The 26,442-nt window shown below is 38.8% G+C and overlaps 1 long non-coding RNA gene across 1 annotated transcript in view; it reads right to left on the reverse strand.

Moving 5' to 3' along the window:
• LOC147912020 (uncharacterized) overlaps positions 1-20,567 on the reverse strand; it is a 49,284-nt gene extending 28,717 nt beyond the window's left edge. The window contains exon 1 of the long non-coding RNA XR_015550374.1: positions 20,287-20,567. This is a non-coding gene — a long non-coding RNA (uncharacterized LOC147912020). The remainder of the gene's footprint in view (positions 1-20,286) is intronic.
• Positions 20,568-26,442: the final 5,875 nt, after the last annotated feature.

Raw genomic sequence — 26,442 nt, forward strand, 5'->3', positions numbered from 1 at the left:
TTGTCCACCGTTGGGACCCTAGCTTGCATGTTTTCAACATGAAGCAGTCGAATGTTGAAGCCCGGACTGAGAATTCACACATGGAGAGAGGCACCTTCTAGAAACAGAGAACACAAGCATAGAGAAACGAATACTTGGTTCTTATACTTCAAAGTGTGGTCCATGGACCAGCAACACCCCATCACCTGGAAATTGTTAGAAATGCAGAACCTGGGGCTTCACTCCAGACCTACTGAATCAAAATCTTTGTCTTAACAATATTCCTTGGTGATTCCTCTGTACATTAAATTATGAGGAGTGCTATTTTAGGCAGTATTAAAACTAGAGGATGTGCTTTTTCTCACCTATAGTCACCCTACTGCATAATACCACTTTCCATAACTACAACAGTAGTCATTTCTGAGCATTTAAAAGGAGCCTCACAGGAGAGTATTTGCACAGACTTCTATAGAGAAGTTAAGATCAGAAATGCTAATAATGAAACAATCAAGCAGTTAATAGTAGAGCTCCAGCAAGCCATACAATTGATAAGCTCTGTGTGGTTAGAGTGTGAATCCCCGGTGGTTTAAAGGCTGACCTTGAGCAATTAGAGGCTGACACTGAGAGATTATGGAAGTGACACATCAGCAGATTTGGGGTGAATCAGCATGAGATAACACTGGCTAGAGAGAGATGAAAGGATAGGATCACTCATTAGGTGTGGGGTTGTGCCTTTTTTATAGCAAGTCCTGTCGTGTCTGCACCTGACTGTTAAACACTTTGGATAAGAGAAATGCTGTGATTATTTTATATTGACCTTGGGTGGCCTACAGGACCTGGCTTTTAACTCTTGTATCATGGACTCAGTTTGGAGCTGAGTCATTCTCAATATTCTGAAATAATGATATTTGGTCTTCTACATTTTTAAATTGAGATATAATTAAGCTACAATAAATTGTACAAGTCTTCATTTCAATTAAGTTTTGACAACTGCATCTATTAACCACCCAAAACAAAATATAGAATATTTCTATCATCCCAGAAAGCTCCCTTGTGCCCCTTTCTGATTAATTCAACTACTGTTTTGGTTTTCATTACCATACATTATTTTGCCTGTTCTAGAACCTCATATAAATGGATTCATACATATGTACTCTTGTGCTTGGCTTCTTTCACTCAGCATAATGTTTTTGAAAATCATCTATGTTTTTGATTGTATCAGTAATTCATATTGTTTATTGCTGAGTAGTATTCTATTAATGTTTTATCCACTTACATGTTGATGAACATATAGGTAGTCTCCAGTTTTGAGCTTATCAGTAAGACTGCTTTGATCATTTGTAAGCAAGTCTTTTTGTGGACATGCATTTTCATTCATCTTAGATAATTACCTAGGAGTGGAATTGCTGGTTCTTAGGACAGATGTATGTTTAACTATTAGAAACTGCCAAACAGTTCTCCAAAGTACTATTTTACACTTTGACTAGAAATGTATGAGAATTCTACTTGCTCCATATCCTCACCGATATTTGATGTCAGTCTCTTAAATTTTGGTTTAATTTGCATTTCCTTGGTAACTAATAATGTGGTGCACTATTTCCTGTACTTAATGCCTTTCATATAATCTTCTTTTGTGAAGATTATATATGTGATATATATGTGAAATAGTTCAAGATATATGTGAAAGAGTTCAAGCAACTCTTTTCCCATTTTTATTTTGTTTTTTATTGTTGGCATGTGGGACCGTCACAGATGGATTTCTCTCAATTTACCTGACAAACCCATGCTTGTACCTCAGAGCCCAGAGTGCCAAAAGCAGTTCTGCTTTTGGAGATGGCTGCCTTGCACTTGGAAAAGGTCCTGTTCATCTCAGGGGAAATTCCCTATTTTGTCCTGTCCTAGCCTTTGGTATAATACCCCTGAGCACTTGGTGACACCCTGCGGGAATGATTTGATGGGTCGGTGCAGACTTACTCTGGGGCTGAGCCCCTTGGCATTCTCCTCTGTCATGCCAGACCACATGAGATCGTTGAACTTGCACTGCAATCTGGGCTAATTTCTCCTTATCCCTTTCCATGTGGATTTCTTCTCCACCCATCATTCTGCTCTGAATGAGAACAACTACAGCTCTCTTCTCACCCATGAAGGGCTCATTGCTTTCTGGAAATTTGTTCATCTAGGTTTCTTTGCATCTGCCACTCTCAGATGGATTTTATAAAACTTTGATTTTGTAGCTTATCAGGCTTGCTTTGGTGGTTAGGGTGAGAATGATGCTCTCTTCTGACTTTCCACATTCGAGCCAGAAGCAGAAGTTCTGCACATTTCTCCCCACTCCATTCCTTCCTGTGATGTCCCAGAAATGCTCTCTAGACTAAAGCCTAGAGAGAGACATTGCTTTAGACATAACAAGCCAAACGGTTCACAATAACCCAGTGTGGAAACCCTGGAGTTAGCAGAAGAACCAAACTATATTACAATTTTCTGTTAAACTAGCACCCAGTAAACCATGATAGCTGTTGACCCTGAGCACATTAGTAAACAGCACTGTGACTCCGTTTCCTTGTCTATAAAATGGGAATAAAAAGAGTACTTGGATAATGGGATTGTTGAAGGATTAAACAAATTGATATATGTAAAGAGCTTAGAGGCATACTTGGCACACAGCAAATGTCTTATAAATGAAACACTAGCTGTTATTAATAATAGTATATTACTACTAATAACAGTTAGCAGTTATAGCACAAGAGGTTTCTTTATCAAGGACTTATTTCTTCTCAGCCAATCTCTTTTGTGTTTTAATGAAACCTTAAGTTAAAGTTTTTTCTAAGGATTAATAAGAGTTAACAGATATAGCCAACCAACACTGTAGTCAATATTCCAGTTCCATGAACAAATAGATCAGAAAATTGTGGCTTAAAAATTAGTGCTTGTGGTAACAGTTAACATTATTCAGCAATATCTTTGGTTCTCCTGCCTTTGGGTGGGATTGTACCTTTGTGCCCCCTTGACATGAGGCAGGGCTATATGACTTGCATTGGCCAATGAAACGTGACTGGAAATGTATCACTTCTGGGCAAGTCTTTAAGAGCTTGTTTGCAATGCAGCATGCTTTCTTCACTCAGCCGTGGGGACCAGGGGTGTTCCAAGTAGAGGAGCCTCTGACTGAGGGTGATTTGGAGCAGAGTCATAGCTGGCCCATGATGGGAAAGTAAAATAAGCCCCCCAAAAACACCTTTGCTTTAGAGCACAGAGAATTTAGAGCTGTTCGTTACGTAAGCATCACTAAGCTTATCTTGATTGATTGATACAGTACCTTCAGGATATCGTTCAGACTGTTTGCTTTGCTCTGGCTGGGGAGGATTGAGTCTAGTGGATGCACTGGCCAAGAAGAGAACTCCTGAAGACCAGAGTTTGGAGGGGTAGCCAGAGGCATGGGTGCTGGAGAGTGAGTTCAAATCATATCTAAGACAAGTGTCCAAATCTGTCCAAAGTACAGGTGTGGGACTGGCAGCAGGATACAGGAAGTGGAGCCAAAAAGTCTGGAGCTGAGTAAAGGCAGGGATGGAGCAGGAACTGAGGAACAAACCCTGGAACCAGATAAGAGGGTCTGTCCATGATGTTTCACTGTGTAGGAAATGGAGAGCCAAGGCATGGTCTTATTGGGTGCAGCTGTTTGGTGTGTAGTGGGCTGCCTGGCTGAAAGTCTCAGGGTCACGTCAACAACACCTTGGGGCGATTTCGCTATGGATGTACCAGTCTTCACACCAGCAAGATTTCTTGGTACCACAAGGTTTGAAGAACAATATAGAAATTCACTCTGTTCTGGACAACTTTTGTGCTCATTCTCTTTCTTATGCTGAGGGTCTCCCAATCTAGACTTAAAAGGAGATCACTCTCTGGTTAGCTGGAGAATCACACTCAATCTGCCAGAGAGAATCACTTCTGAAACATCAAAACATGTATTTTTGCTCCCTTTTAAGGTTGTCTTTTAAATCATACAAAATGTTACAAATACAGAACCGTCCATGTATGTTTTTAATTGGGTCAGCTATGTTAATGCAGCAGCAGTGTAAGCAGAGCATTTAAAAAAATTCTTCCAGTCCTTTTGGAATTCAGCTCATGGGCTTAACAGACATGTATTGACATAACTAACTTGTTCAACATGTCTTTCTGTAAGTTATAAGTGAGGAGAAAGTAAAGCTTTGCATTAAACTAACAGACGAGATTTTTGTATTAGGGATAATATACTAATATGACACACACTAATAGGATACATATCCCGAAGTGCAGTTTCATCATTTAATGCAAAGTTACCTCCTACTGGGAACTAAAGATTATTTTACAGAAAATATAAATAATGTGAAGAATTTCTGGGCACTCAGTAATGACCTGGGTTGTGAAATAACTTGACATGTACCATTGGCCATGTGCAATATCTTTTTGTTGAAAATGATAATCAGAATTCTACGGAGAATGGATTATCAGGGCTAGAGAATGAACAATTCCTGTTATGATACACCCAGGAACAAGCTTTATAAAAGCTTGTTTTTGTTCTCAGTTGTCCCCTTAATAAACTAGAAAGGTAGAAAGTGGTTGCATGAGTCTGTTTCTATTTGCAGCTGTGAAGTTGTTTAGCATTCTTACTTATTAGTTAAGTCGTCTGATTTTTTGAAACCTATGTTGTCAGAAAGGTGAGAAGAGCCCTTCTGTAAGAAAAAAATCCAAAGCAATAATAAACATTCATACAAACATACAAACAATAGTTTGTAATATATGTGTGTATGATATGTATTATATACATTATATATATATAAATATATAAAAACTTTATAGGAGATATCTCTGAAGAAATATTATCAAATAATCTTCAGGTGTTTAGAGGAAGATTTGTACAAGAAAGGTAGATTCGAAGAGAAAAGCTGCCTTAACATATTTTATTGCTTCTTTGCTAAAGGTATTTACTCAGGACATCAGAAGTAAAGCTTTCAAGTCAAATGCCTGGAGAAATTTAAATATATGTGAATGTGTGTGTTTAAATTGAAGAAGAATGTTGACAGAAATAAATCACTTTTAGAGAAAATTCCCAGAACCTAGTCCCTTTTAGGAAAGCTCTGCTGGTCCTTGTGCAAATACATGGTCCTTTAAAGTACTAGCCCACATAATTTATGGGTTTATGTCTATATGCCTCTGTTTATTTTTGGTATAAAAATCCTTGCTTATAAAAAGAGTAGTTAAGTATGGTACTACATAACTGTGATCCCTTTTGCCTGACTTAAGAGTTTGTACTTAAGGAACATAAAGTAAAGTCGGAGGTAATTCAATTAACATTCTGAACACACAAAGGTATGCTTGCTTATCAGCTTTAAGCACAAAGCAGCCCCATTACAGTATAGCAGTAATTACATCACATGTACACATTCTTAAAAATTTCATGAATAGCAAGGCCAAGCTCTAATGGGAGATGTTTGTCTGTCTCTGGAGAATCAACTGAAATAGAAATCTTGAAGCCAAATAAGTTCAACTCCTTGTCCAACTTCACAAAACAAAAATCATCACCTTCCACTCTCAGACGCATACTTGATTCTTTCTGCTTTCTTACCACTCAGACTAATTGATCCCCAAACTCCATGGATACTGGCTCTGAAATAGCTCTTGAATCTGTTTGCTTCTGCCCATTTTCCTCGCCACTGCCCTGGTTCAGGATGCCATCTTCTCTTGCCCATATCAATGCCAATGGTCTTCTACCTGTTCTCCCTGCCCCCATATTGTCTCCTGAACTTCTCCTCCACTCTACATAGAACCATACTTTTAATAAAATAATGTCGTACCGAGAAGGATGCTGCGAATCTCAGCTTAAACCTCACTGCCCCCATGTCATCCCTGGTTTCAATTCCCTTACTCTGCCCTCCTGAAGCCCCTGTAATTCCTCTGTTGTAACAAGTGTCATACTTGATTGTGACCCCTTGCGTAGTTGTCTTTTTCAAGAGATCATAAGCTCTGTGAGGGTAGAGACTATACTTGTCTTGTTTATCCCAGAATCCTTGGATTCCAGCCCAGGGTGGACTCTCAAATTGTGAAAGAATTTATCACAACTCTAATATTAGAGCAGTTCTTGAGCCAAGGCATGTACCAACATTTTCTAACATACTAATATACTGTTTTTCTCATGCTAGAAGATTTATGGCTCTAAAGGAAAATTCCCAAGGTGGTGTGCCCCAACAGGCTTTATTTTAACTAATGAGAATAATAAAATCTTATAAATTTCTCCTTGAACTAAAGGCACCAACTTAAATTCCTTCTCTTGACTTTGACTAAAATGCTAGTAATGAGATTTTAAAATGTTTTTGTTTTAGGCATGCTTTATGATATATTAATATGAAATTACTTATAACTATGGTATAAAATGTGATATGAAAATCTGCACATGTGTGGAATGGCTGTGGCATTGGTTCCCTTAACTGTTAACATGTTAGATGACTTTTCATGTATTTTTCTTATTTCTTCAACACCTTATTTACAGGTTTTTTCCCCATGACCAAAAAATCTGGTTTGGTTTAGGCTAGAAGAATGTGATATAGGAAGAAAAATTACATGTGTCTTTCCATGTGTATTTGTATGTGTATATATATGATGATTGATTAATGACTATTATAGTGATAAGAAAAATGGAACATGTGGGAGTTTGTGGAGCAGAAGTTCATTCACAGCTCTATTGTAAAGGAAAGGTCATTGTCAGTTCAAATGAAATCTTTTTTTCCGGCTTTATTGACATATAATTGACATATAACGTATAAGTTTAAGGTCAAATGAAATCTCGTCTTGATGGTAAATGTTAAAAATGAGTAGTGTTGAACAGACTTGGTCCCCGTTATGAAAACAGTAGAAATAAATGTAATTATTCTTTTAGAGGTCAAAACAAATATTCATTTAATTATGGCCACTGATAAATTCGGTATAAAATCTCACACAGGAAATATAAACTTAGACATATATGTATGTACAGAAATAACTATAGGTGAAATGGTAATAATCCAGGGTGGGGAGGGGAGGGAAAAGTGGGTGAGGTTATGGAGGAAATAAGAAAGGCCCTGAGTTGATAGTTGCTGAAACTGACTGATGGGTACATGGTGAGATACTGTATATTCTCCTGACTTCTGTATATGTTTGAATGTTTCCATAATAAAAAGTTTTTACAAAGAAAAAAAGAAATCCTGTATGTAGAAGTAGAAACATCCTGAAGCTGATAAAGCTTAAGCTTGGGGACCCACCGCTGGATGGGTCCCTTCCAGAATGCTGGTGGTGTTTTCAAATGTTCATATATTTTTGTAAAATTTGCAAAAATGAGGTAATTTAACCACAATGGGCTAAGACTGCTGTCTCTTCCCATTTCAAAATCCTCTCCATCACGCTTTCCTTGATGGTAAGAGGTGTTTGAGAGGCTGTGGGCTTTTGGGGGATCTAGCTAATGGAAAGCTGAGTTGGGGACACAAATAGCTAACTTTCCATATCTTTACTCATAGATAAAAGATACATATTTAAAATTCCCAGCAGGGACATGCACCTTGACGTCTCCATAATTATTGGTGGAATATCTTTATTTATTATCAATCTCTTCTGTGTATATTACTACTAGTTGTGCTAGTGTAGGAATGGCTTCCAGTAAGACTCCTTCTCTCTACTCTGCTGACTCACTCTGTGTTGTGACTTGAGACACAGGACCACAGATTGTATCAGGGTATGAGTACGCACCGTGGTACCTGCCACCAAAGTATGTGGGTAGTAGAGGAAAAACAAGGTTTGAAATATATGAATCCAGAAACCACTCTATGGACAATTTTTCTAATGAAAAAATGTGTAAAATTATATGCATCGGATTTGATGCTCACTGATACCTAGTTAAACTAGAAATCTTCTCCAGTCAGAAATATACTCAGTAATGCTACAAATACAATTATAAATGCATCATACTTTTTTTGCATTTTTGATAGAAATTGAGAGAAACATAATTTATCAAAATGTTGTATTGATAGTGCACAGACTTCTACTACCAGAACCATAAACTTGAGTTTGACTATGTGTAGTTGCTATATCCATTCATTGCATCTTAGCTTATCTAATGCATTTTTTTCCCTGAAGCAGTGTGCGATTCCAAATTTAAAGAAACGTAAAACTGCCTCTGATGCAACAAAATGACCTGAAGCATACACACACACACACATACAGACAATGGATTGAACCAGCAATGAGCGTTAGAGGCATTCAGACATTAGTAAGTGGATGAAAATGTTGCAGTCTAGTGAATACTCCTATGAACTGAAAGATTTTTGGAAGCCCCCTTCCAGAGTGACTTAAACTACATAATGTGCTCCTTGAGGATAACATTTAAAATAAAATGAAATCAGATGCGTTTCTAGGTTTTAAATCAACGTTTCTTACTACTTCAAATTTGAGCCCGTTGTAAAGATGGTTTCAAAGATAACAATCTAAGTTTTTTTAAAAATACAATCCCTCCAGAGGACTGAAGCATAGCCAACATAGAACTGAAGCATCCCTCAACACAGAAAAGAAGAGTCACTAAAAAGAGAAAAGCCAATCATCCTGTTTCACTTGGTTATTTTCTCTTCCAAATACGGAACATAGGAATCTAGAAAGCAGGGTAACATTGAGTTAATATTCATCACTTTGTTTATCTTGGCTTTTAAAACACACATTTTTAAAATTTCTTCTTTTGTATATATTTCTATATTAACCCAACCAGCCTTATATCTTTCCCAAGTTTTCACTTTAAAGTGAAAATCTGGGTCCATTTTCTTCAAGTTTTCCTTCTCTCTTCCCAGACATTGTTCATCATTTTTTCTGAGAGTCTGTTTACCCGGAGCCTGCTGGCAGGGTATTTTGGTTTTGAAACAAAATTTAAACACGTTAACACACAATCAATGATCTGTATAATATGTATGGGTGAATGCAATTACATGATCCATTTATATCTTCCATAGCTAAATACAGGATGCCATTTGTTTGTTGGTTTGTAAGTGGTTATGCCTTTGATTAAATTATGTCCACTAGCTATGCCTATAATGGCATAGAAGTCTTTTCTTTTTCCTGAATTTTCTAAGATATCGTTGTGTGTAGGGCTTCTCTGAGACAAGGTTCCTCAAATATTGAGGAACCTTCTTACAAACCTAGCTCTTATGGCTGCATTCAAATATAGCTGGAGTCAATGTGTTAAGGCGAGCAACACTATCTGCAGTGACAACGGACCCTCAGATCTCCATGGCATAACCCAAGCATGATTGATATGGTGTGGGGAAGGTTCTACTGCCTTCAGCCATTTCTGGGCCCAAGTTCCATAAATTTTATGGCTCTACTCTCCCCTGAGGCCTCAGAATTTGACTGGATCATCTACAACCAAATGGTAGAAAAAGGGAGCAAGAATCTATGGAGAACCGTGCAGGGAGGTTTTAGGGACCTGGCCTAGTAGTGGCAGACAGCACTTCTACTCACATTATTGGGCCAGGATTCAGTCATATGGCCCAGCAGCATTACAGAGGAGGCTGGTAAATCTATAACATTGAGCCTACATGGACAAGAAAATGGAGTTTAGTGAGTTCATAGCATTGTCTCTGCCCCTGTACAGGTCGACCTACTACGATTTCAGTGGCATCAGGAAGGTCCCTGATGTTCTCCAAATATCCTCCTATGGCAAGCTGATTCCTTGATTCAGCTTGAATCAAAGTTGAATGGCAACATTGATTCCTGTTAGGTGAAATTTTAAAATATTGTCAGTCATTTAAGCACCCATGTGATGAAGGCTTTGAAAGCAGTTCTTGGTAGAGGGTGGGTAGGAAAAATTCCCAGGGATATTAGGTACCAGCTGGGTAGTGGAAATGAAATACTGCAGGGTGAGCAAGATGGTTGACTAGTTATTCCTTACCTACTTACAGTGGCCTAAGTGCTGACTACCCAAACAGGCCAGTTTTAAAAGGTGCTAGACCCCATCCTATCTCATTGCCACCACCATTGTTTTTTTTTCCCACCTCCTGTAGTCTTAGTTGGGTTCTCAAGGAAACAGACCATGAGATGGGGATTTGCATGCAAATGATTTACTGTGGAGTGCTCTCAACACCTTTGGGGCAGGGAAAGAAGTAGGACAGATAGAGGGAGGAGTTGAAACTGTCATGAGTCAGGAAGCTTTAGAGCTTAGATGGATCTTCAAAGTTGTCCTGCCTTGAAACAAAGGGGCAGGACTTTATATCCTTCTACATTTGACAGTCATTGGATGTGAGCTGCTCTCAGAGAGGGAGTGTGAGCTAGGGTGAGGTGGCTCTCTTCAGCGATGGGTAATTCCTAGAGAGGTACTCAGCTGTGAGTCATCGCCATCCAATACTCCTGGCAGTTGGGAGTCTGGGCAGCATACTACAGCATCTACTACACTAGTGAAATCTATCTCTAAGAGATAGACTGAGACTCCAAGTTTTATTTCAGAGATGAAAACCCCTAGGCCTCTACCACTGCTTTTCTGCAATGCCCCCCACCTCCTCAGAATACTGTATGATAAGGAGTACAAAAGAGGACCCCATGAATGTGCTTTCAAAGGTCACAGTTCTATCTGACAAAATGCTTCTGCACAGACCAGCTTTGCTCAAGCTCTACTTTTCACAACCCCCTCCTACCAGCCTGGAATGGCCTCTTCACTTTTCCTAGCTTATAAAAAATGTCCTCATCCTTTCAGATATATTTCAGTGTTCACTTTTGTGAGGCACTCTCTGCTTGCATTCTGAGGAAATTCACACTCATTAGAAATCTTTTAAGGTAATTATTATCTAAGTTTTACATCTGCTACTCATTAAGTACTATGTTTTACATTGCTAGCTATCTTTTCCTATCTTCACCCCAAAATGGAAGTACTTGAGGGCAAAGGTTATGTTTTATATTCTGTGAATCATCATCACTGTTAGTACAATGCAAGTCTAAAGTTATTTCATTACTTTGACAAATATTTATTGTGCACCTATTGTGTTCAAGGCACTATGTCAGATGCTGGGGAGACTTAGGTAAGAATTTTCACACTCAAGAAGATGATTCTTGTGAGCGAGAGGGACAGACCTTTAATTCCAATGCAAATAGTAGTAATAGAAATTTAAGGTAATATGGAAGGATCTAAACTGTCTGATGGACAGAGTTGGGTCAGGGGCCAGGGGTAAGGGCATAGGTCAAGGAAGGTGTCAAAGAGATCAATAACCATTAATATGATGGTGTAAAAAACTCTGAAACCCAGGTGCTTGCTTCAAAGGATGGTTATTATAGTGGAAGGTTGGGAAGCAGGAACAGACAGAGCCTAGGACTTGATGTAAGTAGGCATTAATTTATGGAACTATGGGTTTAGCCCAGGGTTTCTCAACTTTGGTGCTATTGACATTTTGGGCTTTACAATTCTTTGTTGTAGGGGACTGTCCTGTGCTTTGTAGATGTTTAGCAGTATCCCTGGCTTTTACCCACTAGATGCCAGTAGTTCTCCCAGATCTGACAACCAAAAAGATCTTTAGATATTGCCAAATATTCACTGGGGGTACAAATCATTCCTAGTTGAGGACAACGTGTCTAGAAACTTTAGCAATAGGCAACACTTGCCATGATAGAGGCTTCTCTATGAGCAAAGAACATTTCTTTTGTGAGGTGGAAAAGTTAGGAGTGTGGTTAATGCTGATGGAAGCCCAGATGCTGATACTCTCTTTTGGGAATAACACACTTGTGGTGGGTGTTATACTATCTACTCTTGATGATCTGTCCACCTCACAAAATATCTCTGCAATTGAGATCTGGTGTATAGACCTTATTTTCCCCAAAGTTAATAGCTCAGCTTTTTCAAGTGTTTCTTATGGAATACATGGTCATGGAATAAAAAGATCATAGTTAATAATCATTTGTTTATTATTTTTTGGAAACTTTGACCAGCAGGGAAGCATGAGGATTTTTAGAAATCACCAGGGTACAGTGAAAGTTGCCAATAAAAATGTAAAATAATACAGATGTTGTTATGAAGCAGAAACATGTTATGTTTTAAATAAATCAGTATCCTTAACTATTAGCAAGAGAACTTGAGTTTTTAAAAAAGAACAATGGCATTATAATTTTATTATCTTTTTCCTACACATCTGGAATTTTGAGAACTTTTTGAATAAAAAATATCCCATTAGATTTTTTAAGTCACTCGAGTTTAATTGTAGTTTTGAGAATATATGGAAAAGTTCTGCTTCAAATCTCTTCTCCTTTTACAGAATCTTCTTAATATTTTGAAAGAATTTATCTGTGCATTATTGCCTGATATGTGTAGGCCAAATTCAGAGATAGTCTACAAATTTTGTTTTAAAATCAACTTATTACTTATTTTATATAACTATAAAATTTGAAAAATAGAGACAAGTATAAAAAAGAAAATAAATGTAATTTATAATATTTTAATGTAATTTTATAGCCTTTTTTTCTTTGTTTATATTTTAGTGGCTCCACAACTTTAATGTACATAAGAATCATAAGTAGAACTTGTTTAAAAGGCATGTTCTACATACACTACAAAAGAAGGGTACAGTATGGGGCCTGGGAAATAGCATTTTAACAGATACTCCGGAAAATTCTAATTCAGATGGTGTATAAAAAGCAGTTGGAAAGCTTGATATACCTCCTTATGTTGCCATCATATCAGTACCATACATTGACTGGATAGAAGAGGGAAGAAACTATGGATTTTTACTTATGCTTTGTCTAATTTAAAAAGAGCCCTGCCCTTCATAAATATCAATTCTTCCTACAACAGTTAGCTTCTATGTTAAGATAACAATATTCATTTTAGTCTTTCAGTAGCCTTTTGGGTTATTTTCCATGGATTGTTAATCATTCAGTGTTTTTTGCCTTGTGTTATTTGGAACAGATACATGAATAATCCAGTTAAGAATTATTAATCTCCCTTGACCAACTAGAACACTTGACTTGTATTTCTCTTGAGATACGTTAACTCTAGGCAGGAGGTAATGTGGGGCGAGGGTGAAACACACAGTGTCAGTGTGGAAAGAGAGGAGTGGCATAGACCTAGATGAATTTGGGGGGCAAAATCTGTAGTAATTAGCACCTGTTAAGGTGCGAGGGCTAATGAGAAGGGGATGTCCTAGGTGACCTCAAGTTTGTGAGCCCAGGGAGTTTGAGAAGAAAGCAGCAAAGAGAAGCCGTGTTGGGGAATTTGGGGGTTGGGGTGGATGCAGGAAATGTAAGAAAGGAAGCATGATGCAAAGTTTTAGGAGTTAGTGGGTCATTTGTTAGACATGAGTACAAGCAGTTTAGAAATTTTGAACCATGCTTGAGAAGTTGATTAAGGTTTGAAATAGAAAAGTAGGAGCCGAAGGAGTGAATGGACTAACCAAAAGAGAGTAAATATTAAAAGAGGGCCAAAAAGTAAGCAATGAGGTATGCATTCATTTAGAAGCCTGGGGAGAAAAAAAAGGAATAAAACAGATAAGAAATGGACAGAGAGGAAGTAGGAACACCAGAAAAAACCCTGTCCTGGAATCAAGGGAACACTTCAGGAAGGAAGATGTGTCCAGCAGCGGCAAACCCAATAGAACTGAAAGAAGCAAAAGATTGAAACAAAGTTACTGAGCTTGGTGGCCAGGATTTCATTGGTGACCTTTGATAAAAGATCAGTTCCTTAAGCAGACAAATGAAGTGAAAAGCCAGCAGCTTAGGAGATAACTTAAAACTCAAAATCACAGCAAGAACTTGATTCTTCGGAGTCTATTCACCATAGGGCTCCTTGTCTTTGTTATGTGATATCTGCCTGCAGGATAAGTATTAGCTCAGTCTTCCCTTGGTGACCCCTTACATGTAATCAGTTTAGTATTCCTGGTGCCCCTCCATGACCCTCCTTTGAAGCTCTCTGAATTAGGTGGAATGCTTCAGTGGAGTTAACTGGTTCAAATGGCAATTCACATCCTACACAGCTTGTCATCTTCTCACCGACCTCTTCATGGAGTACGCCAGGAAATGACCAGGAAATGAGAGGGGAGTCAAACTAATCTTCTATAAGCCTTTCATTTAATGTCCACAGTACACTCTCCCTTCTGCTTATCTAACACTACCTCAAATATTAAAACTACCCAATTCAACTTATTAGATCCCTGAAACAATTTAATAAAATGATATAATTCAGACATTTGGGAAAGACACATGATGGGGGGGTTGATGCACACCTGCTTCATTCCTTTCTAAGATTCAAAGCACATTTTTAAGAAACCATTTAATTTTCTTCAGTCAGTCCTATTTCATTGTCAGCTTCTCTACTGGGAATTATTTCTAGCATGGCAATAAGGCCATGAACTTTTACTTAGCTTTGAAAGGCTAAATGACCTGGAAGTTGCAGAGGTGAATTTGAGCACTGATTGCTTTGACTCCATTGCCAATAATATTTCCACCATACCATGCTACCTTGACAGGTCATCTTTCTCTTCAAATTGTGCTTAGTAAGAATGGATAGTTGACATATTTTCTTTCTGCTGCCTCCTAGGGTACATAAATACAATTAAGAAATAAAGCCAAGAAAACACACAGTATCAAATTGATTATGTATGACCCAAATGCTTAGGAATGAAAAATTTAGCCTTATACCTATTTGTACAGCATGTGCAGCTAAGATCGAGTCCTAGTTTCCTAATGTACCTCTTGACGAACTAAAAAAAGGAACATAATAAGCTTGTCTTCTATAACATATCTCTAATGTTGATAAATATTTTATATAAAGTAAATTCATGGAGTTAAACTTCTACAACCAGATTATGGGACCTGACAGATCCCACCTTTGTAAGGCAAAAGTTGAAAGTGTCTAATTCAAAGGCATCATAAATTATTTGTATGTAAGTTAAAAATTTTAAAGACAAGTTTTTGGCTTGTCTTCATTTTCAGAGAAGGAACGGGTTGTTTTAGATAGGATAACAAACTGTAAGTACAGTTGTATGAGATATCAACTTATTTCCAAATATTGGAATGTGGAATACCCCATAAAGCATGCTGGGGGAGCTGCATATCTTATTTCTGGATTTGAACGCTCTAAGGCATGGGCTAATGTGAGGTCGAGGACACCAAGTTTAGGAAAAACGTGGGTTTGGTTCTGGATGGTGGATGTGTCCAAGGTAATGTGATCCAGCTGCTGGATCAGAGTGGTAGTCACTGGAAGGACAGACTTTGTGGTCATAGATGATAAGTCACTCAGAGAAGGACCCCAGGCAGGAGCTGTGGGTCTATGGGAAACGGCACCCATCACTCAAGGGACAAAATTGATAACAGTTAAGAATGGGTAGGGATCACAAGAGAGCTCCAGGCCGTCCCAGTGGAGAACCCAGAGGATAAAGACAATTGCCACAATGGAAATATGGGAATTATGATGGCCAACAATTGGATAGCACTGTCTCCTCCTGGTGGTAGGACTTGGTACTTCGTGGACACATTATCTCAGAAACTGGGTGGCATTGAGCTTACAATGATAACCCCAGTTACAGACTGCTGAGAAAGAGGAAAGCTGGAAACTTCCAATCTATTGGTCTTTGATCCTATAAATACTTTATTTTTAGGTGTGTGCGATTAAGTCTATCAAATGTCAGCAAAGCGTAGTGGATATGAGTACAGACTCGAGATCCAGACTGCCTGGGTTCAGCTGTGGGCCCTTGGACAAATTACTTGACCTCTCTGTGGTTCAGTTTCCTTATCGGTAGGTTGATAATAGTCCCTACATCATTAGTTTGTTATGAGGATTAAATGAGTTAATATTTGTAAAGCATTTGGAACCATGACTGGCATAGAGTAAGAGTTCTCTAACTATGACATTGTCAAAACTAAAAATAAAACTTCGTCTAGGTTAGCAGGTCCATTGATATCAGTCTCCAATAGGGGCACTGTTTAAAATACAGATTCTGGGATTTCACCTCAAACTTACTCAAATTCTTAAGGGCGACCCTAGGAATCTATATTCTTAACAAGTCTCCCAAGAAATTACATTGATCAAGGTTAGATTTGGGAATTAAATAGGCCATGTCCCTGGTTTGCAATAGATTTGAGGTCATTAGCAAATTATTCTCTAACTCATTTATTAAGAAACGCCCTCAATACATGGGACAAAGGTCGCTTACTTAGTTCAAATCTTATTTGGAATAAGAAAGGATATAAGCAAATCAAACTTTCTTTCTCTTCCAACTCTAGGTGCAAATATATCACCCATGAATTTTAGGAGCTACTCTCAGACAACTTTTTGGCATGTCATTTACTAAGACTAACCTGGAGTTTGGCTTGGATTATCAAGTGTTTACAATACAATATAAAGGAAATCCAGTTGTTCTAAATGGATTTCCATCCATGGATGGATGGATTTATATGTTAGAAATCTCTGAGCAGATTGCCCAATTCCTAAGGGAAAAAAAAAATACTGTAATAGGCAATTGCTAATTGCTCATGGATATGTTTTTTAAAAGCATAGTCATGATAGAAAACCAAACAATAGAGCCTCTACAAAGATTTAGCCAAACGGAGCTGCCAAGACAGTAATGTTGCATTTTAGCAATAAAATGGCTTGTTCTTAGTTAAAACAAAAACGTGATCTGGTCTTCTATAAATGAGTTCGAAAGAGCAGTAATATACAAATGATTTATTTGAAAAGAAAACAGAAAATAATTTCCTAGTCTTGTCACTATAAGTATTTATGGGCTACCTTATTTAGGCATAGAAGATGTCCTGATGTATCTTTAGTAGATCATGTGCTAGTGAAAACAGATTTGCAGTGAGCCATTCTTTTTGTTGTTGTTGTTCTCATTGCCCTTGTTAGCAGTATCATTTATTTTCAAAGTAATTGGATTGAGTTAAGGACCTATTCCATGACCTTGAAGCAAAGCAAAGTTAATTGATGTAGCAAAGGATTCGTTAGCACTTGTATCTCAACCATGAAAACAGATGGGCAGGGTAACCTAACTGACAAATTAACTGTATCTTTTCTTGCCTGTGGGCTTTTCACACACACAAATAAAAGAAACATTTTTTTCCCTCTTCTTTTTAACGCTGGAAGCCTGGTGTGGCAGATTATATTTTCTAAAAATTGCCACAGCAGTATATCCAGTCTCACATGTTCATTTAGAACATTCTAAATTCTAGCAGCCAGCATCAGCTGCTAGAAATGTTAGTGTGCTAGTATCCAGATAACTCTACATTCCAGTCCTCAGCCTTTGAGCAGCCTCAAATTGCAGGATTTTGATCAAAATAAGAGTTTTCTTTGCTTAAGGTGCAAAGTTTGGGGATGATTTGTTAATCAAGATTAGAGAACTGTAACCCAGGACTTCCTGTTCTGGAGGTGTGTATAGTTTTTTGCTTCAGAGGACAGATAAGAAACCCTTGTTTTCAAAAGTCAGGGAGAACAAGATCAGTACTCAAAGAGCTCATGAAGTGAGGCAGCAGTCCAGCCCCTAAGGAGTAAAATTCCCAAGCCCCATAGATAAGAGAACAGCAGAGATGGTGTCCCACTCCCAGCTGGGCCTTGAGAAAGGGGCAGGACCTCTAATAGGGCTGGCAATGTGAGGGCCTGTGGACCAAATACTAAGCTCAGAGATCTTGAGAGTGGTGGTAAAGGCTGTCATGACTCCTTAGGGTGTGTGTGAGTGTGAGGGAAGAGGTGTCAGAAAAGCCAGCTGCCTTCAGATGGGCCACAAGAGCCAGAGCAAAGAGAAATGGCAGTTACAACCATATATTGAAAGACATCCCTGGAATCTTTGTCAGCCCCTGGGACCCTTGTCTGATCCTGGAAAGGGGAAGGGACTCTCAGAATTTATTCTGATGAAGGCTTTATATATATGTGTGTGAAAATTGTTAGCCATTTGTTATAATATCATTTATCAACTGGTTAATTCACTAGCTAGTCCTTCTTGCCAATTTGAAATATTACATCATCACATACCAAATATTTTTATGTATTTGGTTTTGTTGTGTTTTGTTCCATTAATCTGTCTGTCTATAACCACCAAAATGATTCCATTTTAATAATTATATATTTATAATATATTTGAATATCTTATAGAGAAATGTCTCATCATTATTTTTTCCCAGAAGTTTCTTGGCTTTCTCACAGGAGGAATACACTTGTGAGGAATACACTTGTATTTTTCAGTACTCCATCCTAGGTGCTTCTAATTCCACATGTCCAAAACCAAACGTGATTTCTTTTCCACGCTCTATTCTTCACTCTTCACTTCCTTCACCAAAATCATTTGCTAAGGTTACCCCCCCGCCAAAACTCACTCTGGCTTTGATTGTGATTGTCTTGCATATACAGTTAAGAATGGCAGATTGAACACAAAAGCACTTTTAACTCCTCTTCCTCCCAGAATCTTGCTAAATGAGAGTAAAGGAGTGTTTAAAGAAGATATAGATACACAAGGACAAAAAGTGAGACAGGAAACAGCCATGACAAAATTTTGCAAGTTAGTAGGCAGATAGATGGGAGCTAAATGACCTAACAGACATGGGAAAGCTGAATCCTAAACTGGAAGTTGGAAAAGGGGAGAAATAACCTAACGTACATAGCAGAATCCTCCAAAGGAGCAGGGTTTGGCAGGTGGAAGAACTGGTCGAAAGTCTGTTTAAGAATTTAGTGCCTCATATCTCCATTCCAGATTTAGGCAGCTGAGCAAACATCTCTACCCCATTCTGGCAGGAGACTTGAGGTTTATTCTGTAAAGAGGATAAATAGATGATCTTTGAACTAGACGATGCCAGTAACAGCTAAAACAGAGAGACCAAGGAGAAAACATGGGGATTAAGATAAACCTTATATATGGGACTTGAGATCTCCAGCCTTCTCTCCTCACATGGCTCAAGAATCTTGGCAGCCAGACATGTACCTTCTATGCAAGAGGTCAGAAGTATCTTCTCTGGAAACCTAACTTCCAAGAGAAATGAGCACAAGATACTCAAATCAGAGGTCTTCCAAATATCATCCTAGAGAAAAAAGCACCATTGATAAGCATCCCCCCCAAGAGCTCCCAGTCATCTTTTTAGTGCCTCACTCTTAAATATGACCAGACAGCCAAAGACTGCCAGACATTTATTCTTTAAAAAAACAAAGTTGAAATATCAATACAAGTGGAAAGAAAAAATCCATAGTAACTATTATTAATATCTTCAGAGAAGATATGAATCTGTGAAGCAAAAAGTGGATACTACAAAGAAGAAATATTCAGTGAACACAAAACCTTAGAAATTAAAAATATGATAGCACAAACTGTTGGAAGATAAACTCAAGGAAACCCTTCAGAAAGTATAACAGAAAACAGAGAAGAAAATAAGAAACATAAGATCCAAAAAAAAAAGAGACCCATCTAGAATGTTTTAGAATAATTGAAGTTCTATAAATAGAGGACAGAGATAACAGAAGGAAGGAAGTCATTGATAAAATAATTCAAAAAAGATTTCCCAGAATTGAAGAATATGAATGTCCTGATTAAAAGGGATTACTAAGTGTCCAGAACAATGGATGAAGTAGACCAACTCAGAGGCACATTATCAAGGAATTCCAGAAAGCTAGTGACAGAAAATAAATTCTACAAGCTCTCAGGGAGGAAAAAAACAAGTTTTATCTAAAGTATCAAGTATTATAGATGACATCAGACTTGTCAATAGCAATAGTGGAAACTAGAAAGCAATGGAGCAGCAACACACTCAAAATTCTGAGTAAAAACAACTTGAGGATAGAGAGTCAAGATGGCAGTGTAGGCAGAGTCTGAACTCACCTCCTCCTGCGGAGGTGAGTTGTTGTGGGCCCTGTAAATTGGCCTCCAGCCAATTTACAACTACTCGTGGAAAAACTACCCCTGAGACAGAACTGAAAACTGGATAAGAGGAACTCCTGCAACAATGGACAATCCTAACTGAGGTGGAAGAGGCAGAGACTCCCTTCTGGAGAGGAAAACGCCGCCTTCACAAGCCGCAGCGCCTCACCGCCGCCCGGGAGCATCGAAGAGGTCCGCAGCCTCCCTGGAGGCTCGGGGCCCTGAGCCGGGGAGCGCCCTCGCTGTGGGCATTTTGTGGACCCAGCACAATAGAGACCAGTGGCAGAATATCTGACTTTGCCTGCTACTAAAACATCAGGGAGTACCCCCAGAAAACCCGGTTCACAAAGAAATTAAAACTGGCTCTTAAAGGGCCCACACGCAAACTCACCCGTTTCAGAAAGCATCCTAAAATCACCAGAAAGCAAGGTGCACAGTGCTGTGGTGAAAAGAGACTCACCTAATAGGCCCTGAGTGCATCTTGGTGAGGGGTGAGACCTCTCCAGGGACTGGGACATTGGCGGCGGCCATTGTTGTGGCCCGGTGTGGGTGTGCTGACACAGACGCCATTGGAGTTCTCCCTGAGGCCTGCTAGCCCAGGGTCTGCTCCACCCGCTAAAGCACCGATTTAATCCAGCTCAGCCAGGGCAGGCAGCCCACCCTAGAGACTGGCCCCACCCAACAACAAGCCCTCAGGCAACTTGTGGGCCTGCATAGATTGGTGACTGGATTCTCTGCTGCCTGGCAACTTAGCCGACTTCAGCGGTGCAGGACTTGCAGAAGGAGTGGGTGGAGAGTGTGGGGCGGTGGTGGAGTGTGTGGGGCTCCCGCCACAGAGACTGAGTCCGCTTCAGGAGGTTGGGGCATGCACACGGGGCAGGACTGTGTTGACTATGTGTGTGGACCTGTGGGCGGCAGGGCTTGTCAGCTGCAGAAGACTTGTGCTTCTCAAAGACCCACATAGGGGGTTTGCCCCACCTTCCAAAGCCTGAAACAATTGGGTGCTCCTGTGCCTGAGGCCAGCCCCACCCAGCTGCGATCCTCAGAGAGCTGACAAGAGACCTAAAGGCTGGAGGGTTATAGCAATTGTAAGGCCCTGAGCCTAACAACCTGCCACGCTGGGGCCTACTCACTTAAAAGAAATACTGCAACACAAATGTGGTATTAGAACTTGCAGCCAACTGTGCTGGGGCTCCCCACACCTCATAAAGAGATTGAAGGGCCCACAACAACTACAAGCAGCTGAGCATTACAACAGCTGGCCAGGAGCATAACTCGGCCTCCCTGGGCGCCTACAGGGAGAGCAAACAGGCCACAAAAGAAGGACACACGTAGCCCACATAGGGGTCACCCCTGGAACATTGAGAACTGAGGGAAGCACACTGCAGGCCTCCTAAGCCATCACTTACATAAGGTCACCTATCCAAGAGCAAGAGACGTAGCTGACCTACCTAATACATAGTCACAAGCACAGGGAAAGAGGCAAAATGAGGAGGCAAAAGAATACATTCCAAGTAAGGGAACAGGACAAAACCCCAGAAAAGGAACTAAGTGAAACAGAAATGAGCAACCTACCCGACAGAGAGTTCAAACAAAGAGTGTTAAGGATGCTCACTGATCTGGGGAGAAGAATAGATGAACTCAGTGAGAACGACAACAAAGAAATGGAAGATATAAAAAAGAACCAATCAGAAATGAAGAATACAATACTGGAAATGAAAAATTCACTAGAGGGACTCAAAAGCAGAGTAGAGGATACAGAAGAACGGATCTGCGTGCTGAATGAAAGACTAGAAGAAATTACCCAAGCTGAACAGGTAAAAGAGAAAAGAATTAAAAGGACTGAGGACAGCCTAAGGGACCTCTGGGACAACATCAAGCACACTAACATCCGTGTTATAGGTATCCCAGAAGGAGAAGAGCAAGACAAAGGGGCAGAGAATCTATTTCAAGAAATAATAGATGAAAACTTCCCTAACCTAAGGAAGGAAACAGACATCCAGGTACAGGAAGCACAGAGAGCCCCAAACAAGATAAACCCAAAGAGGCCCACACCAAGACACATCATAATCAAAATGTCCAGAATTAAAGATAAAGAGAGAATCCTAAAAGCCACAAGAGAAAGTCAAGTTACATACAAAGGAAACCCCATAAGGCTATCAGCTGACTTCTCAGCAGAAATCTTACAGGCTAGAAGAGAGTGGCATGATATATTTAAAGTGCTAAAAGGAAAAATCTTACAGCCAAGAATACTCTACCCGGCAAGGTTATCATTCAAAATGGAAGGAGAGATCAAAAACTTCCCAGACAAGCAAAAATTGAAGGAGTTTGTCACCAAGAAACCAGTGCTACAAGAAATGTTAAAGGGACTGATTTAAGGGAAAAAGAGAAGACCACAAATAGGAAAAATTATCTATTTCCATGATAAGAGGGTAATGGATACAAATGCACAAAAAAGAGGTTAGATGTGATTCAAAAACATAAAAGGAGGGAGGAGGGGAGTTAAAGAGTAGAGCTTTCATACAGAGGTCAAACTAAAGAGACCATCAATTCTGTATAGAAGAAGAAAGGAACAGAGAAGGACTACTAAAACACTGAGAAAAAAAAAAGTTAAAAAATGGCAGTAAGTACATACTTATCAATAGCTACTTTAAATGTCAATGGACTAAATGCTCCAATTAAAAGGCATAGGGTGGCTGAATGGATAAAAAAACAAGACCCATATATATGCTGCATACAAGAGACACACTTCAGACCTAAAGCCACTCACAAACTGAAAGTGAAGGGATGGAAAAAGATACTTGATGCAAATGGCAATGAAAAGAAAGCTGGGGTAGCAGTACTCATATCAGACAAAATAGATTTTAAGACAAAAACTGTAAAAAGAGACAAAGAAGGGCATTACATAATGATCAAGGGAACAATCCAACAAGAGGATATAACACTTGTAAATATCTACGCACCCAATGTAGGTGCACCTAAATATATAAAGCAATTATTAACAGACATAAAAACAGAAATAGACAGTAACACAATAATAGTAGGGGACTTTAACACTCCACTTACACCAACGGATAGATCATCCAAACAGAAGATTAATAAGGAAACATTGGCCTTAAATGACACTAGAACAGATGGACCTATTAGATATATACAGAGCATTCCAGACAAAAACCGAAGAATACACATTCTTTTCAAATGCACATGGAACATTCTCCAGGATTGATCACATATTAGGCCACAAAACAAGTCTCCATAAATTTAAGAAGTTTGAAATAATACCAAGTATCTTTTCTGACCACAGTGGTATCAAACGAGAAATCAACTATAGGAAGAAAATCAGGAAAGCCACAAATACGTGGAGACTAAACAAAATGCTACTGAACAATGACTGGGTCAATGAAGAAATCAAAGAAGAAATCAAAAAATACCTGGAGACAAATGAAAATGAAAATACGACATGCCAGAATTTATGGGATACAGCAAAAGCGGTTCTAAGAGGGAAGTTTATAGCAATACAGGCCTATCTCAATAAACAAGAAAAATCTGGAATAAACAATCTAACAATGCACCTAAAGGAACTGGAAAAAGAAGAACAAACAAAGCCCAAAATCAGTAGAAGAAGGGAAATCATAAAAATCAGAGCAGAAATAAATGAAATAAAGAGACCAAAAAAACAATAGAAAAATTAATAAAACCAAGAGCTGGTTCTTTGAAAAGATCAACAAAATTGACAAACCTTTAGCTAGACTCACCAAGAAAAAAAGAGAGAAGGCACAAATAAGTAAAATCAGAAATGAAAGAGGAGAAATTACAACAGACACGTCAGAAATACAAAAGATTATAAGAGAATACTACGAAAAGCTATATGCCAACCAATTCGACAATCTGGAAGAAATGGATAAATTCCTAGAATCATACAACTTTCCAAAACTGGATCAAGAAGAAGTAGAGAATTTGAATAGACCAATCACCAGTAAGGAAATCGAAACAGTAATCAAAAACCTCCCCAAAAATAAAAGTCCAGGACCAGACAGCTTCCCTGGGGAATTCTACCAAACATTCAAAGAAGACTTAATACCTATCCTTCTCAAACTCTTCCAAAAAATTGAGGAGGGGGGGAAGCTCCCTAACTCATTCTACGAAGCCAACATTACCCTGATACCAAAACCAGACAAGGACAACACAAAAAAAGCAAACTACAGGCCAATATCACTGCTGAACATCGATGCAAAAATCCTCAACAAAATACTGGCAAATCGCGTACAACAATACGTTAAAAAGATTATACACCATGATCAAGTGGGATTTATTCCAGGTATGCAGGGATGGTTTAACATTCGCAAATCAATCAACGTAATACACCACATTAATAAAATGAAGAATAAAAATCACATGATCATCTCAATAGACGCAGAGAAAGCATTTGACAAGATCCAGCATCCATTTATGACAAAAACTCTGAATAAAATGGGTATAGAAGGAAAGTACCTCAACATATTAAAGACCATATATGAGAAACCCACAGCTAATATCATCCTCAATGGTGAAAAACTGAAAGCTATCCCTCTAAGAACAGGAACCAGACAAGGATGCCCACTGTCACCACTCCTATTTAACATAGTACTGGAAGTCCTAGCCAGAGCAATCAGGCAAGAGAAAGAAATAAAAGGGATCCAAATTGGAAAGGAAGAGGTGAAACTGTCACTATTTGCAGATGACATGATTTTATATATAGAAAACCCTAAAGAATCCACCAGAAAACTTTTAGAAGTAATAAACGAATATGGTAAAGTTGCAGGATACAAAATCAACATACAAAAATCAGTTGCATTTCTATACACTAACAATGAAGTAGCAGAAAGAGAAATTAAGAATACCATCCCATTTACAATTGCAACAAAAAGAATAAAATACCTAGGAATAAACTTAACCAAAGAGGTGAAAGATCTGTACACCGAGAACTATAAAACATTGCTGAAAGAAATTGAAGAAGATACAAAGAAATGGAAAGATATTCCGTGCTCTTGGATTGGAAGAATTAACATAGTTAAGATGTCCATACTTCCTAAAGCCATCTATGGATTCAATGCAATCCCTACCAAAGTTCCAACAACATTTTTCACAGAAATAGAACAAAGAATCCTAAAATTTATATGGAACAACAAAAGACCCCGAACAGCTAAAGGAATCCTGAGAAAAAAGAACAAAGCTGGAGGTATCACACTCCCTGATTTCAAAATATACTACAAAGCTATAGTAACCAAAACAACATGGTACTGACACAAAAACAGACACACAGATCAATGGAATAGAATCGAAAGCCCAGAAATAAACCCACACATCTATGGATAGCTAATCTTTGACAAAGGAGCCAAGAAAGTACAATGGAGAAAAGAAAGTCTCTTCAACAAATGGTGTTGGGAAAACTGGACAGCCACATGCAAAAAAATGAAAGTAGACCCTTACCTTACACCATACACAAAAATTAACTCCAAATGGATTAAAGACTTGAATGTAAGACCTGAAACTGTGAAACTTCTAGAAGAAAACATAGGCATTATGCTCTTAGACATCGGTCTTAGCAACATATTTTCAAGCACCATGTCTGATCGGGCAAGAGAAACAATAGAAAAAATAGACAAATGGGACTACATCAAACTAAAAAGCTTCTGCACAGCAAAGGAAACCGTCAACAAAACGAAAAGACAACCTAACAATTGGGAGAAGATATTTGCAAACCATACATCTGATAAAGGGTTAATCTCCAAAATATATAAAGAACTCATGCATCTCAACGACAAAAAAGCTACCAACCCAATTAGAAAACGGGCAAAAGACCTGAACAGACATTTCTCCAAAGAAGATATACAGATGGCCAACAGACACATGAAAAGATGTTCAAAATCACTAACTATCAGGGAAATGCAAATCAAAACTACAGTGAGGTATCACCTCACACCCCTCAGAATGGCTATAATTAACAAGACAGGAAACAACATGTGTTGGAGAGGATGTGGAGAGAAGGGAACTCGCATACACTGCTGGTGGGAGTGCAAACTGGTCCAGCCACTATGGAAAACAGTATGGAGATTCCTCAAAAAATCAAGGACAGAACCACCATATGATCCAGCTATTCCACTGCTGAGTATTTATCCAAAGAACTTGAAAACACCAGTGCGTAAACATACATGCACCCCTGTGTTCATTGCAGCATTATTCACAATAGCCAAGACTTGGAAGCAACCTAAGTGCCCATCAAGGGACGAATGGATAAAGAAGATGTAGTATATATACACAATGGAATACTACTCAGCCATAAGAAATGATGAAATAAGTCAGAAGGAGAAGGTCAAATGCCACATGATTTCCTTCATTAAGTAGTAGATAATAACAACAATAAACAAACACATAGAGACAGAGATTGGATTGGTGGTTACCAGAGGAGAAGGGGGGAGGGAGGAGGGCGAAAGGGATAATTCGGCACATGTGTGTGGTGATGGGTCGTAATTACTATTTGGGTGGTGAACATGAGGTAATCTATGCAGAAATAGAAGTATAATGATGTACACATTGGACTAGAGTGTTGTCAAGTACCCTTGGTGCTTATGAAGCA

Source organism: Ceratotherium simum, chromosome X (assembly GCF_057802395.1).
Source record: "Ceratotherium simum simum isolate JZ-2026a chromosome X, ASM5780239v1, whole genome shotgun sequence".
Classification (NCBI taxonomy): domain Eukaryota; kingdom Metazoa; phylum Chordata; class Mammalia; order Perissodactyla; family Rhinocerotidae; genus Ceratotherium; species Ceratotherium simum.